The sequence below is a fragment of the Paralichthys olivaceus genome, chromosome 7 (assembly GCF_024713975.1).
Source record: "Paralichthys olivaceus isolate ysfri-2021 chromosome 7, ASM2471397v2, whole genome shotgun sequence".
Classification (NCBI taxonomy): domain Eukaryota; kingdom Metazoa; phylum Chordata; class Actinopteri; order Pleuronectiformes; family Paralichthyidae; genus Paralichthys; species Paralichthys olivaceus.
The window spans coordinates 18,749,950-18,763,934 of record NC_091099.1 but is presented as its reverse complement, the minus strand read 5'-3'; the positions used below and the strand labels follow the sequence as shown (position 1 = coordinate 18,763,934).

Sequence of the window (13,985 nt, the reverse complement as noted above, 5' to 3'; positions counted from 1 at the left end):
CTGAATGAAACAGCTGCCGAGCACTCTTCACCACGGCTCCGATCAAGTCCTTCTTTGCCTTAGAAAAGGTTGTGTTCTGCCCGTTTTGTCCGACACGCTGCTCGCTAATGGCACCTGGCTCTGATCCAACCTTATCCCAAATCCAGAACCTGGCTTTGACTGCTGCATCAGGCCCCTCTCACAGCTCTGAGACTTACCTGGCTCATGCCATCCAGCGCTTGCTTGGGAAACAGTTTTCCAATGTGGTTGAGGCATTTGGAGGACTACTCTGAGAGGGGGTGGCTAGCACCTGCCACTGCTAACATGCAAATATTTTGCGACGAGAGGGTTTCAGCAGAGCCCTGCAGGTGAGCCACATCATGGCTTCACAAACTAGCCCAGTCACATTGAAATAGCTTTTGTAACTATTTTGGCTCTGCCCTCTCCCTGTCCTTGACTCGGGGAACTGCTATTGAAATCAACTGCACGTACAGGCTTGTCAGCTCCATGTAGCCACTAGCTGCTAGCCTAAGTACATCACCCTTATCTGTGATGTCACTTGCTTCCTCCCATGTCCATGCTTGTCTGAGCCATGTTGTGACACCCCCCCTCCCCCTCTCTAGACCTGTCTGTTTGGCTTTTAATGCAGCTTAAGCCTTTTGTTGAGAAGGGCATTAGCCTATATTTGTGGGCATGCACGCTTTGTCATCTGGACCTGGGAATGGCTGCTCCAGATGGGTGATTAGTCACCACTGTGTGTATGTGTCTTTTAGAGACAGTGAGAGCGGGGCTGGTTTGTGACCGTAGATCGCTGTGATTACAAGGGAATGAGGCCGACAGCCTAAATGAAGATAAAACATGGTTGCTTGCATTGCCTCATGTCATGTGCCTTTGTACGTGTGTGTGTGTGAGTACAGATTCTCTGCATGTTTATCATCTAATAGCAGAACCCCCCCCACACACACAATACAAACATATACACACCCCCACCCTCCTCAGTAGTCACATTTCCAATGCAATCTCATCTATAGTTCTAACTTAGCTAGTTGGGCTTCCATCAGCAATTTGGAGTACAGCTCTCATGCTTGTAGGCTGTTGTAATGATAGCTATTGAAAAAAAAAGCCCAGCTGTTGGCTCACAAAATATCAGAATGAAACATGGAGGGGAGGAAGAGGAGGATGAAAGTGTCACAAGCCCTCCATTGTACAGCTGCAGTCTCGTTCAGTTTCATAGAGCAGACCAGACAAAAGCAAGAACATGCACGTGCACCATGAAAGATTAATTGGTTGCTGTTAGCTCTAACTCCCATCATCACCTGCAGCTGAGAAGGTGGGGAATACAGAAACCAAACATGTTGCCTGGTACTGGCGAGGATAATAAGGCACCCGGGAGAAAGGCGTTTTTTCTCCCTCTGGCCGCTGGCTGACAAAAAGTTTCCGGAGTCCAACACACCAAAGTTAGAAATTGATTCTGAGATGCTGTTGTTCTGTGTTCACCTGGTGTAGTTAGCATGGTGACAGCTCATCAGCCAGTGCTGATTGCACCATGGACATGGTTAACAGCCCATTTAGAGGTTGTGTGTGAGAAAGAATTAGTGTAAGTGTGCATGCACGTGAACAATTGTGTGTGTGTGTGTGTGTGTGTGTGTGTGTGTGGTACACTACTGTCCAGACACATCTGCCTGGCTTTAATTAGTTTTGCCTGGCACAGGGACCAACCAGTCTCTCTGGTGTTTAATAACAGCCAAGACAGCGGGCATTTATCAAGGTCTGAATACTTCTGAAGGATTGTGCATTAATTTGGGCAAAATCACTTTAAAGTGATTATGCTCTTTCTATTTTCTGTTTTCATTTGCTCTCCCATTCGTCTCCTTTCACTTCCTGTTTTCGTCAGTCATTGTATCAATGTATCATGTGTCTGACCCACATTTCCAGGCCCTTGCGTGCTTCCAGGGCTCTTCCTGTTCCGCATCCCCCCTGCTCTGTTTGATCAGATCCATCGTATTGAGAAGTGTCCCAGTCAGAGAGTGTTTCGTTGTCTCCTCAATCAGAATCAGTAGCGCTCCTTGGGAGCAAACAGACCCACTCTAAATGCCTCCCCTTTAAGAGTGTCTGTGCCTTTCACTTTCCCCTCTACTGACTGCAATCACAGCAGGCGATTTTTCGCTGACAAACCAACATGAGCTGACACACACCCTCTCCTCCCTTAACCTATCTTCGCCCTCTTTTTCCCCTCCATCCCTTCACATCTGTGAATGTTACCTGACAAGTCACATTTGTCAACCCCCTTCCCAATCCTTCTTTTTCAGTCCACATGCCACAGCCACCTGATCCCTCCCCCCTGTTGTTCAGCCAGTGCCAACAGAGCTGAGGAAACGTCTGTGTGCATGTTTGAGTGGGCAGGGAGTCTGAGGAGACAGAAACTAAACTGAGGAGAGCCGAGGTGCACACAGGTGCAGCTCCTCAAGCCGCCCAAGGGATAGCTGTCAAATTCTCTTCATTTTGGCCCTATTTCTTCATGTCATTCCCTCTGCAGCCTTTGTATGTCTCACTCTTGTCTTACCCAGGTCTAGCTAAGCACCCTGTCAGGACAGGGTGGCCCCAAGAGGTGCAGTACCCTCAGGGAGTGTCCCTCCAGCTGTTACTCCGGCTGTTGCTCTTCACCAGTCTTCATCGCTTTTGTATTGTATGAATATTGTTTTTGTTATTATCTCTGACTTAGTACAAGGGCAATTTCCCCATAAGGGATAATAAAGATTTCGTCTACTACTGTAATATATTGCAAGCCAGAAGGGCTGAAAAATATGGTGAGGAATTCAAAGCAGCAGGAGCAGCAGCTAACATTGCCCCCAAGCTCCTCTTGAAAGCTGAGTGAATGCAAATGGACTTTTTTAAATAAAGCAGAGTTCCCCAGTTGTAATCGTCTGTATGCCTTGCACAATGCTGCACAGCCCCATATCCCCTCATTCAATTCCACAGAAACTTACTTTTTGGGTGGGATTGGCTGTTTGATTCCTTCCTCTGTCAGCTCACTAGAGGAGATTGCTTTGATTTTGGGCAGACTTGACCAGATTAAATTGAGTCGGGGACGGGTGGCATCCAGCCATCATCTCATTTGTGTGTCACATTGTCGCAGCTCCCCTCCATTTTTGTTCTCTCCCCTTCCCTTTGTTTGCCTCATGCTTCTGCTCAGTATCTGGCCAACGATTGATAAGACCCAATCCCTGACAATGCTTGGCACACTGCACAGGATCAGTAGCGATGGCGCTCATGCATTGTGATGAGCGTGTGTCTGCTCAGGCTTTTGGAAGGAGACGGGAATGTGGCTCATGTCATTGTTTATCTACCTTTCTACTTCCAGATGGCGCTCAGCAGAAAGAATGTGCTTCTTGACACGCTCTTTCTCTACGTTTCCCTTTCCTCATTCCTTCCCTTCCTCCACTTCTCCTGTGGCTCAGTCTGGTGTATGGGCATGATTTCAGGTCCAGAACCTCACAACATGAGGTGAGGGGGAAGGTGGTGAAAGAGCCAATAAAGCAGCCTGTGACTTGAGAGGGAGCCCTCAAAGTCAGGTGGTAGACTCTGAATATAGCAGTGTGTGTTAAAACTTAAGGGCGAGAACATATGCCCCAGTTATCGTACCTCTGAGACTGCAACACTTTCCTGTCTCGTCATGAGTGTTTGTGAATCTGAATCATTGTGCATGAGTGTGCCAGTATAACAACACATTCGCATCACTTGACACATTTTCTCATTTTTTTCGAGGTCATTGAATCATAAAAATCTTGTCTCAGGCAACAATTGAGGCGGCCAGCCCCGGCCCTCTTGGCTGTCTGGATTGATGGACGGTCAATTCCAGCAGCGGGAGATAATCACAGTGTGTCAGCCTCCTCCGATCCAAACTCTTATCTGTGTCTGCCCATTGCCAGCATGCCACAAATAACCACAGGGACACGCATTTCTCTTTATTGTTCCAAAGCCCAGAGGGAGGGAACGTGGTTGTACGTACTGAGCTTGGCTTTGCAGGTTTGTGCTACTGCATCCTCTGCTGGATGGACGTGTTCACCTGAAGCGCACCTTTACCACAGGGCTACTTCAGCAAAACTCACCTCTCTGTTTTGGAAAGTGCACACACTTATGATAAGGCAGCAGCACTGAATATTTCACTTTTTTTGACTGCCTATTCTTTTAGATGAATTATGCATTGTGTACAGTACAGTGTCTGGTGATAAGCCTTTTTTGTCCACGTCCTTATTCAGAAACCTTGACAATGGTATCAGTTTGGATTCTGGCATTGTCCCAGGACACAATGAGGGATTTTCTTAAATCTTCTTACTTTGAAGTCCTTACCTTCATCGTCAAGAGTGATCAAATAAATATGACTTCACCAGAGCGCAACAACAGATTTGGTGAAAGTATTCTTTATCCAGAGTGAGCTGTGCTAATTGTGGCCTAATGACAAGCTGTTAAAGCTTAGAGTGGTAAAAAGCAGCCGATTGGTGAGGCTTGCTGCCTTTCCTGTGCCGGCTGATTACGCTGTCTAGTTAATGCACCATCCTCAGATACAAATGGAGAGTGGTTATTGCATCAGGAGAGACAGTCAGCATGTCAAAATCACCCTCTCCAACAGACAAGAGAGGGAGATAAAGAGAGATGGAAAAGAGTGAGCGAGAATATATTCTGGAGAGCGAATTTCACTGAGGGGATGGAAGCGTGGTGCAATTATGAAATATAGCTTTCTGTTTCGATAATGGCCTTTTCTCTACAGGCTATATATAGGCCAGTGTAAATGACTTGGAGAATGGTCCACAGTGTCATATAGATGATGGCCCATAGATTCTAACGGAGAGCAAAGATCGTTTCCGGTGAGAAATTGTTTTAAGATGGCACTCTTTTGAGCACAAATGGTGGTAGTGACAGCTGGGGACACTGATGAAGTCGGCGTAGAGCACTCCCAACACTATGCCTTTCTCAAGACGTTGTCCTTTTGCTACTCTTCATCTCTTCCACTTCCTATCCTTGTTATGTATGTGTGGGAGTTCACGCCTATGTGGATCTGCTTGAATTCTTCAGAGGGAAAAAGAGTCCTCTCACATGGGCTGTTTTTCTTTCACCATAATTAATCACCAGAGGGTCATATGGTTGTTTCAGCCTTAGGTCCATATTCATAAAAAATATCTTTCTCAGCACAACCATTTGCTGTAAGTCACACATGAAAGCCCAACGAAACATGGTCTCAGCACTTGCTCCCATTTGCGCCAAATACCCACACTGGCTGCAGCAAAGCTTACTATGCATCTGTCTGGATAGATACTCAGAGGTGGTACAAGCCAACTACTCTTTCAGCAGCTGAGCCACAGTTGAGGAAAAAAATGGGGTCAGGAACTGCAGAACTCCTTTCTGCCTTTCTGACCTGCTAATATACGAAACAGACATTGGTGGAATGTCAAAGCTGCTAAAAGCCAGAAACACAGGGACCTGAAAATGTATGGTTATCCTTACCAGTACATACACAGAAGCACATGTCCTCACTCAGTCATTACCAGCTGGTCTTATATCTTTTTTTATACAGCCTTCCTAAGAGTATATAAAGCACAGTTTCTCTCTCCTTCTTTTACATTTACATAGATCAATCAATCTTCTTTGGATCAAAATAACTGATGACTCATCTGTTTTCTAAAATACAGCAAGATGCTGACCAGTGTTGGTGCCATCGTAATCTCAGAGCCCATTGGCTATCGTGTGATAATGAATTTGCCTCTGGGAGCAACAGCCAATATTTTATATACTATATATATATATATATATATATATATATAATAATATTTATATCCGGGGCCAGGACTCCATCTTCTGTTCACTAAATACTGTGTACAGTCCAATTAGATTATTTTATCTCTCAAGTTGACCTTTCTCCACACAAAATAAAACCAGCACTTCTTTTTGTAAGTTTTTCAGGTCCATACGACATTTTGGCTGATCTCAATTAACACCTATGAGCAAGTAAATGCAGATAAACTTAGAAGCCAATGGCCAATGCTTTTTGATCAATGGTCTTTTGTTCTCCACACTTTAAACACTATTAGTCAAACTAGTAATGGAAACCAGAGATAGTCAAGCCCCAAAATCGTCTGAACATTCAGTATTTGTTTATTGTCATTGCAAATCAAATCTGACAAACATTGGGTCACCAGCAATCTTTAACAGGATTTGCCACATTTACCTGTGAACATTCTGAGGTTATTTTTTGGGTTGGTTTCTGTTTTGGTGTCATTCGTCGTTATATCTCCTCTCAGTTTAGCTAGTTTGGCTTCAGGCAAATAAAAAAAAAAAAAGCTAATCGAGTAAAGTAAATTAAATCAGTTCCATTTCCACTCACATAATCATCACACGCAAAAGGCACAACCAAAACCATCGGCGATGGGAAGGCCCCCAGTGGTGCCAGTGCACAACCGGGCCTGACTCCACACTTTTATTATTATGATTGCCTGCAAAAGGTGGAGGGCCGCTGAGTCCATTCACTCTGCGAGACAGCTTCATAAAGTGACTGCCGGTGGTTCCCAGTGGGGCCCTCATCAGCAGCAGAGAGCAGTGAAGCGCCTCTGGACTTTGCTCTCTGAAGTGACAATAGTTCTCCTGCCGACAGAGGGAGAAAAGAGAGCGGTGAAGGTAGAAAAAAACAAGATGGCCGCCAAGCAAAAGTTATCTGTTGAATGCCTCAGAGGGAGGTCATCCAGGAAGTAATGAGGTGAAACATCGCAGAACAGCAGTAACTGTCAATCACTTTGGACATTGTGGGTTTATAATGAGTGCCTGTTGTGAGTGGTAAGCACCCACATAACTAGACAGCTTGGCTAAATGTAGACCACCTGTACTCTCCACCTCCATCTGCCCCTCTTCTGGTAAAGTGCTCCATTCCTCATTCTTTTTTCCTCCCTCATTGAAAACCGGGCAAGTAATACTACCCATGGGCCATTTCCCGAGAATAAGGCAACGTCTATCTTGCACACATCTCCTGCTTTGGCATTAAAACCTTGACTTTCCCCCCATCCCTCTCTCCTCCTCCTCCTCTTCTATCTTCTCTCTATCTTCCACCCCCTTCTGGTAGCCGTCACAGCCGCTGAACGATTTCCTCTCACTGGGAGGCCCCTCCGAGTCACTGTGGCAGTGTCAAACGAGGCTCCTATTTAAGCTCATTAAATGTTTCCAAGAGAATAGGAAATCAATGGTGCATACCGGTGCGCAAGAACTTTTCTCTTAATTTAATTTCCCCTCCCCCCTATCTGTTTGCACATCTCTCTTTCTTTTTCTTCTATCATTCTTTGCCTGTTCTCTCCAGCTTGTCCTTCTCCTTTAAGCAGAGTGAAAGTGGTAGTGATGGGTGAGGTGGGGTGTTTGGGGTGCGGAGGGGGGTTAGAATCTGTTGCCTTCAGAAACCGTTTGGAACTTAAATCTGTGACAGGCACCATGGTGCAAGGCTGTCCAGGCTTCTCAGTGTTGTTTAGTACTCGTCATGGTCGACTTGAAAGTTTTGTGCACACTGACCTCAGCCGTGGAGCTTTAGCTTTTGCACCATGCTGTTAAGGGAACAGATTCGGAACAGAACAGAATGCTGCTCTGAAAACGAGGGGGAGTTTATCATGGTCCTGTGTTGGTTTGGGACCATTGAAAATACTCCTGTCTTGTGGTTATTTCTTCCTTCATTCTGACTTTTACTCATTGTCTTCTCCTATTTTGTCCTTCTCTGTCTGTTGCTTCTCAGATGTTTTTGTGACATTAATGCCGTGTGTGTGTGTGTGTGTGTGTGTGTGTGTGTGTGTGTGTGTGTGTGTGTGTGTGTGTCTGTGTGTGTCTGTGTGTGTTAATAGTTCTGTCTGGCAGTGCTTTGTGCTGTTTGAAACTATGCCTGGGGGCAGGGCCCACACCTTCTCTGGAGCTCCTGTAATTGCTCTTCTGGGGCCTTGTCTCTGGCTCTGAGCCCGTCTCCATCACTCTCACTCTGTCTTTCTCCCTCGCTCTTTGGCCTCCTCCCTTCCTTTTTTGCCCTCACTCCGACCCCCCCCTCCCCATCTCTCCCTGCATGCCTCATTATGGCTGATCCCCACCTGCTCAATCTGGGAATTCTCTTCATACACACATACATACTTACAGAGGTTTTCAGCAGTTCCTGTCACTCGAACGGTTTGTGTGCTATTGGTCATAAAACCGTTTTGTTTATGCGGTTTGGCGGAGAAGTGGAAACAGTGGTGTCGTCACATGATGCAAACACATAGTTTTCCCATCTCTGTTCTGGTTGTCACTGCACCATTTTTCATGAAAATCACAGCCTCTTCAACCCCTTCCCCAGCCTTTGTGTACATTGGCTTCAGACACAGACTCCCTAACCACAGGCCTGGACTTTTCCATTTCCTTCCCAGCCCTCCCTCCAACCTGTCACCCTACAGTACCACCATGCCTGTTCCCAGGCCAGGGAGCTCACATTGAGGGATAATGGATGTGGCCAGTTGCAGCTGCTCAGCAGCAGGGTACTATCATAGGAGTTATCTGGGCCTGTGATGAATGGTTGGGAGCTGTGTGTCTCCACCGATCAATAAGCCACTAGCACCCAGATGAGCTAGATGCCCCCTCACTCTTCGCTCCCCCTATCCACACATATATCTCCCTCTCATAATCTCCCAGTATGTTTGTGAACTTTTTCCCTCCAATTCATGGCCTGAATTGGGCCATTGATCTTTTATCCTTGGCTTGTTTTAAATAAAGGGCCAGTATCTCCTCTCTACCCAAGCATGCAAGGTTTCTGACAGCAGTTATTGCTACACAGGCGGCAAAGCGCACAAACATTACTGCCTGATCGAAGGCCCCGTAATTGGAGAGGGAGAGGAGGGAAAATGAGTGAGAGTATGAAGCTCCTACCCCCACTCCAGAGTGCCGCTGAGGTTTCCATCACAAGGCTGATGCAAGCAGAGGTCCCATGTGGATATACACACACTTGTAATGCAGGCATACACACATGCATACACCAAACAGTCTCTCTGTCAAGGCTCATTGAGCACAACCTGTCCCATAGCACCTCCAAAAGCCCCACCCAATCTGAGCTGAAATGACATGTTGTCTGTTTACCCTCATCATTGTCTCACTGTTGTGCACATGTATCATGTATGTGAGGTCTCTCCAGACCACCAAAGCATGTAAACGTGTATTTCTACTTCAGAACAACAGGTGTAGCACAGCCAATGTATCTGTTGGTTTTTGATGTATTTTTTTTCCTATGCCTGTGCTCTGTTGGCAAGGGATTTGCGATGAAAAGAGCCGACTGCAAATCTCTGTACCCCGTCTTTCTTTCTTCCCTCCAGGGACTTTCAGTAGTCTGTATCCTCCTCTCCCCTCCTCTCCGATCTTCCCTCTGATCTTGTGTTGTCTCTGTCACAAAGAGCAGATTCTCGGCCTGGTAATTGCATGTCTGCTGGCCACCACACCTGTTGCTGTCAGTGCAGCAGTGTGGGAGAGAGGGAGACGCGTTGCCCTCTGGCCTCGATCCCACCTCACCACCACCTTTGTTGCGGGTGTAAACCCAAAGGGAGGCAGAAGTGTGATTGGGCGACTGTGTACAGGGTGATATAGGGTGCTCTCAAAGTTGATTGTGTTTATCTATAACCTTGAGCTTCACCTCTAGCATGTGTGTCCGTGCAAATGCATGTGTGTTTCTTCCTAAACCTGGCCGATGCTGATGACTCACCCCCCCCCCCCTAATCCTCTCCTCTCTCCCCTTATCCAGAGCCTAGGCCCTTAATGAAGCTGGGGGTCAGCGGCAGTGTGCGGCTAATTGGCCAAGTTTGCCCGAGGCTCCGGCTGCCTGTGATTGAAGTGTCCATAGAGGGCCCACTGTGTGGGCGCCTCTGCACCCTGCTCCGTTCCACTCCAACAGCCAAGACGCTCACTGCACCCTTGTCTGCTTCTCCCTAGTGAGTAGCACCCGAGGTCATTCTATTTTCACTTACACTCCCAATACTTTGTCCAGTTTCATTTCTTATATTGTTTTCACGCCACAAAGAGTCCTCAGGGTCAGACTATCTGAATCACCTGCCCTGATTCTGGGCCTGCTGTGTTTCCTCTTATAAACATTTATCTTTTCTGCCAATTTTTTTCCAAGCTCCGCTTACTCCTCTTTGTCTCTAATATTTCTAATAGACTTTCATTCCCACACTTGGTCCCAGCATTTTTTCACTTCTGTTGGCTTGTGCCACCCTCACACTCTCTGTCTCGTCACTTGCCACAGTGGGATTCGGGCAATTACCACGGTCCCCCATTGGCCAGTATCCAGGGGAGAAAAAGAGGAAAAAAACAACATCCAGTCTATTTCTCTCACGACGGGTCCCTGGCCAAGCTGTATCGCACTGCTCTGAGTTAACAGGAGGAGTTGGAGGCAATGGTGTGGGGTGTCTCTAATTAGTTTAGCCCTCAGTTTTTACTTGTTAAGGAAATCCTGGCTCCTATTGTTTGGCCGTCAGTACAAGAGTAGTGGTAGCAGGGCAAGAGTGAGCTCAGGGGAAAGGAATGAGCAGATAGTGTGAGGAGAAGAGTGTGAGGCAGCAGCTCTGCCACCCAGGCTCCAGCTGACCATCTCACCTGGGAGATACTCTGGCAAGGGTCAGCCCCCTTGTGCCACAGTACACTTATGAAAACACTTTTATGTTTCTGGGCTCATAGAAGTGGAACATTGCTGGCTAGTAAACGGTCAACACTGTGTGTTTGTGAGTCAGGAAACAATGGTCCAATTATAAGTCAAGTCTTAGCCTACACGTTGTTATAAGTTATATACTTTCAGAAATGTATTTACACACCAGTAGGTTTCGAGACTTGTATATTAAAGTTCATTACATTTGCACTTATGCTCATTAAAGGTACAGTGTGTAGAATGTAGTGATATCTAGTGTTGAAATTGCATGTTGCAGCTGAATACCCCCCCAAACATGAAAAAGAACCTGTGGTATTCTTCAGTTGTCATAAAAACTGGTGTTTAGTTTGTCCAGTCTGGACTTATGTAAAAAACATGGCGGCCTACGTAGAGAGGACCCCTTCGAAGTAAATATAAAGTATTTAAATATAAAGGGCTTTTTCTGGGGTAAAGAACTAGTGAAAACATCATGAGGTTTAAATTTCTGCCACTTGTTCCCTTTCACCTAAATCTTAAACACTGGACATTTAAACAAAGATCCTCAGGGGACTGGGGACTGCTGCTATTATGGGTTTACATAGACAGCTGTAAAATCATCTTCCTCTCACTCTTCACTTAAGAGTGGAAAAACTACAGAATTACACAATTTTTTGAAACACATCCGCTCTGCTCCGGAAATGCCTACTGTCCACACTTGTCTTTTAATATTTTAAGCTGGTTAAAGTTTGGAAACATTGTGTTTTAGTGGACGGGCAGAAACAAAGATGTTTGGAGATGATGTACACACTTATAACTGCTTGCTGATTGGGTCTTTTAGTCACGACATAGCCTTCGTTGATTTATCAGGCTCCTATCACATGACCCCCTTCCAGAAGAAAACAACCAGCATTAGCCTCAGCTATGAGAGTAGAACACAACATAGATAATCGATTACAAGTATCGCTGGCCCTGTTGACGTTGCTTACAGCTGTTGTGTGCAGACAAATTCTGCATTTTGCAATGATACAACTGCTTAGGAGATAAGATATTATTCAAGCAATCTTTGACAATTCCTGTGTACACCAGCACATGCATGCCCAGTGTACATGAGTGGTCACGTGATGTGTTTTCAGGTGTGATAGGAGTCGATGGGACAAATAATACATAGGAAAAAGAATAATCTGTAATTGCATGTGATATATTGTGTGTTGCAGCTGTTCTTTACTTTCTCCCTAACAGTTTCCATGGTGTACTTTAAAACCCAAAGCCTCCACAAAGCCTCTGGAGTTGCTGGTTTCTGCATGTGCTACGCTCGTCCATCTGCGGAGGGCTTAGCTTGACAGACAACTCCTTTCCTCACTCATCTCCTTCATAATCAGCTGTTTGCTTAGGTCATAACTCTAACCGCTCCACTTTCCCATCCCATATTCCTCCAGTCCTGTGTGCCTGCACGCCTGCCAGCCTGCCCGCTGGCGTTCAAGATAAACAAAATATGGCTCGTTTGAAATGTAGGCTACCCCAGGTGGTTGTTTTGGCCTGTGCTGAATAAATGGAACCTGGGTTGGGGGGGATGCTTTTGCTCAAGGTGCTCGAGCTACACTTGTGATCCAAAAATTTCACAGCTCTTAATTTTTTGTTTTGTCCACTGTTTACATCCCTTTGTTGTTCCAATGCTTTTTCTCAAGAAGTAAACAACACGAGGAGGAGTCGGTCATTTTTTGAGATGAATGGATTGTACTGCTTATGAGTTAAATAGTGCGATATTGCCCTTTGTATCTGCTGTGCCCATTTTCAGGCATTTGAACTTAAATCAGTGCAGCATAACAACATAGTTTTGCATTTTTATTCTTGTTTGAGATACCCTTTTAAATGTGTTTGTTTCAAGAATATAGTAAAAACTGGTAAATAAGACATTTTAATGGATAGTTATACCTTTGACACAATATTTCAAAGAGGAGGCTCGTAGCAAATATTGTTTTGAGAAAGGCTCTGCGTTTGTTTACAATATTGCTGATGGCAATATCCTAACCGACACTTTTGAAGTTGGTTCAGGTTAATCAAGTGAGGAGAGAGCTGTCCAACATCAAAAGTCCTCACTATGATATTCAGAAAGACTCAGAATTTAACTATGCATCCCCAGAGATGAGAGTGAAAAATTCATTTGTCACAGCAAATCAAAGTGATCGTCCTTACTTTAACCCTGAGATCTATGGAAACTCTGAAAGTGTCACGATGATCTGTCACATGACAAGGAGTCACGTAATCTTAAAGCCATAGCTATAGTCAGGTCATAGTGGAAAGAAAGAGCATTAAAAAAAAACTGCATGATCTCTCTGTTTCTGTGCTTTTTCCCCCAGATTTTTTTTTTTGTTTTTTTTTACTCCACAGCGATAAATCTATAATTTGATTCCAGCTCTTAAAAATGCATCATCACCAAAACGAGGTATTGCAGTGTTTTCAGAATGTGTTAAAGCAGTTACAAATGCTGCCGCCCCCCTCCAGACGTTCCCACCAGATGATAAACTTTATCACCGCAGGCCAATGCTGACATGAAGCTTTCATCGATATAGCCTATGTTTTGTTTCTCATCAAACATGGCAAATGCCATGTCCTTGTGGTACCAAAATAATATAAAGCACCTTGTTCCTGACTCATCACCCCTTCTCTGCCTCTTCTAAGCTCCGCCAACTCCAACATGGTGCTGCAGCCCTCCATTTTTCCATCGCCCCCTGTGAATATCCAAGCTGTCGAGGCTGACTAGGCTGAGTGTTCCTTGCCAGGGCACAGTTGGAACAGATCCGGCCTCCGGGCCACATATACTGCTCCTCTCCAGCCCCTGCAAATAAGGCCTGCCCCTCACAACTGTCATCTAAATGCTAAGCGCTTTGGATTGCCACGGTAGATTCCTGTTTGTACATATTTAATTGTGTTTTAGAGACTGCTCGTCCTTGTGGAATGTGATTGCTTTACATGGTTTATAGCTCGCTGGGCAGGAGCTGCTGTTTGAATTTGCACTGAATCATTAGTAGTCTTTATCAATCCACAAGGTGTATGATTGCAGAAATCTGTATAGACGGTGCACATGTTTTTTTGTATGGTTCCACTTTTTGAGGATTAAGTGCTTTAGTTAGAGACATACTTTTGTTTGGTTATGGTTGTCTTTCACATGACACTGTAAGACTGAGTTAATCACCCATCTGCACCCTGCGGATTGAGAAATGTGACCGTCAGACTTTATATGGAACATAAGCTAAACATTCAGGTCCGCTAAGGGCAGACACGTTGAGAGACAGACTCCAGACGAGCCTCTCAAATGGGTTCATGTCAAATCCACAGACATACAAATCTCCAC

The 13,985-nt window shown here is 45.4% G+C and overlaps 1 protein-coding gene across 5 annotated transcripts in view; it reads left to right on the top strand.

Annotated features, from left to right (window-relative positions):
* The window catches only part of plxnb2b (plexin b2b), a 127,497-nt gene that overhangs the window by 15,035 nt on the left and 98,477 nt on the right, over positions 1 to 13,985 (top strand). For 2 of the 5 annotated variants that reach the window (XM_020079062.2, XM_069528162.1), the window contains exon 2: positions 9,755 to 9,941. The exons of 2 other annotated variants lie outside the window; for them this stretch is intronic. The gene's annotated coding sequence lies outside the window, so the exon portion shown is untranslated. Of the gene's footprint in view, positions 1 to 9,754; positions 9,958 to 13,985 lie in introns of those variants that run through there. One more of the 5 variants, XM_069528164.1, reaches the window with a different exon arrangement.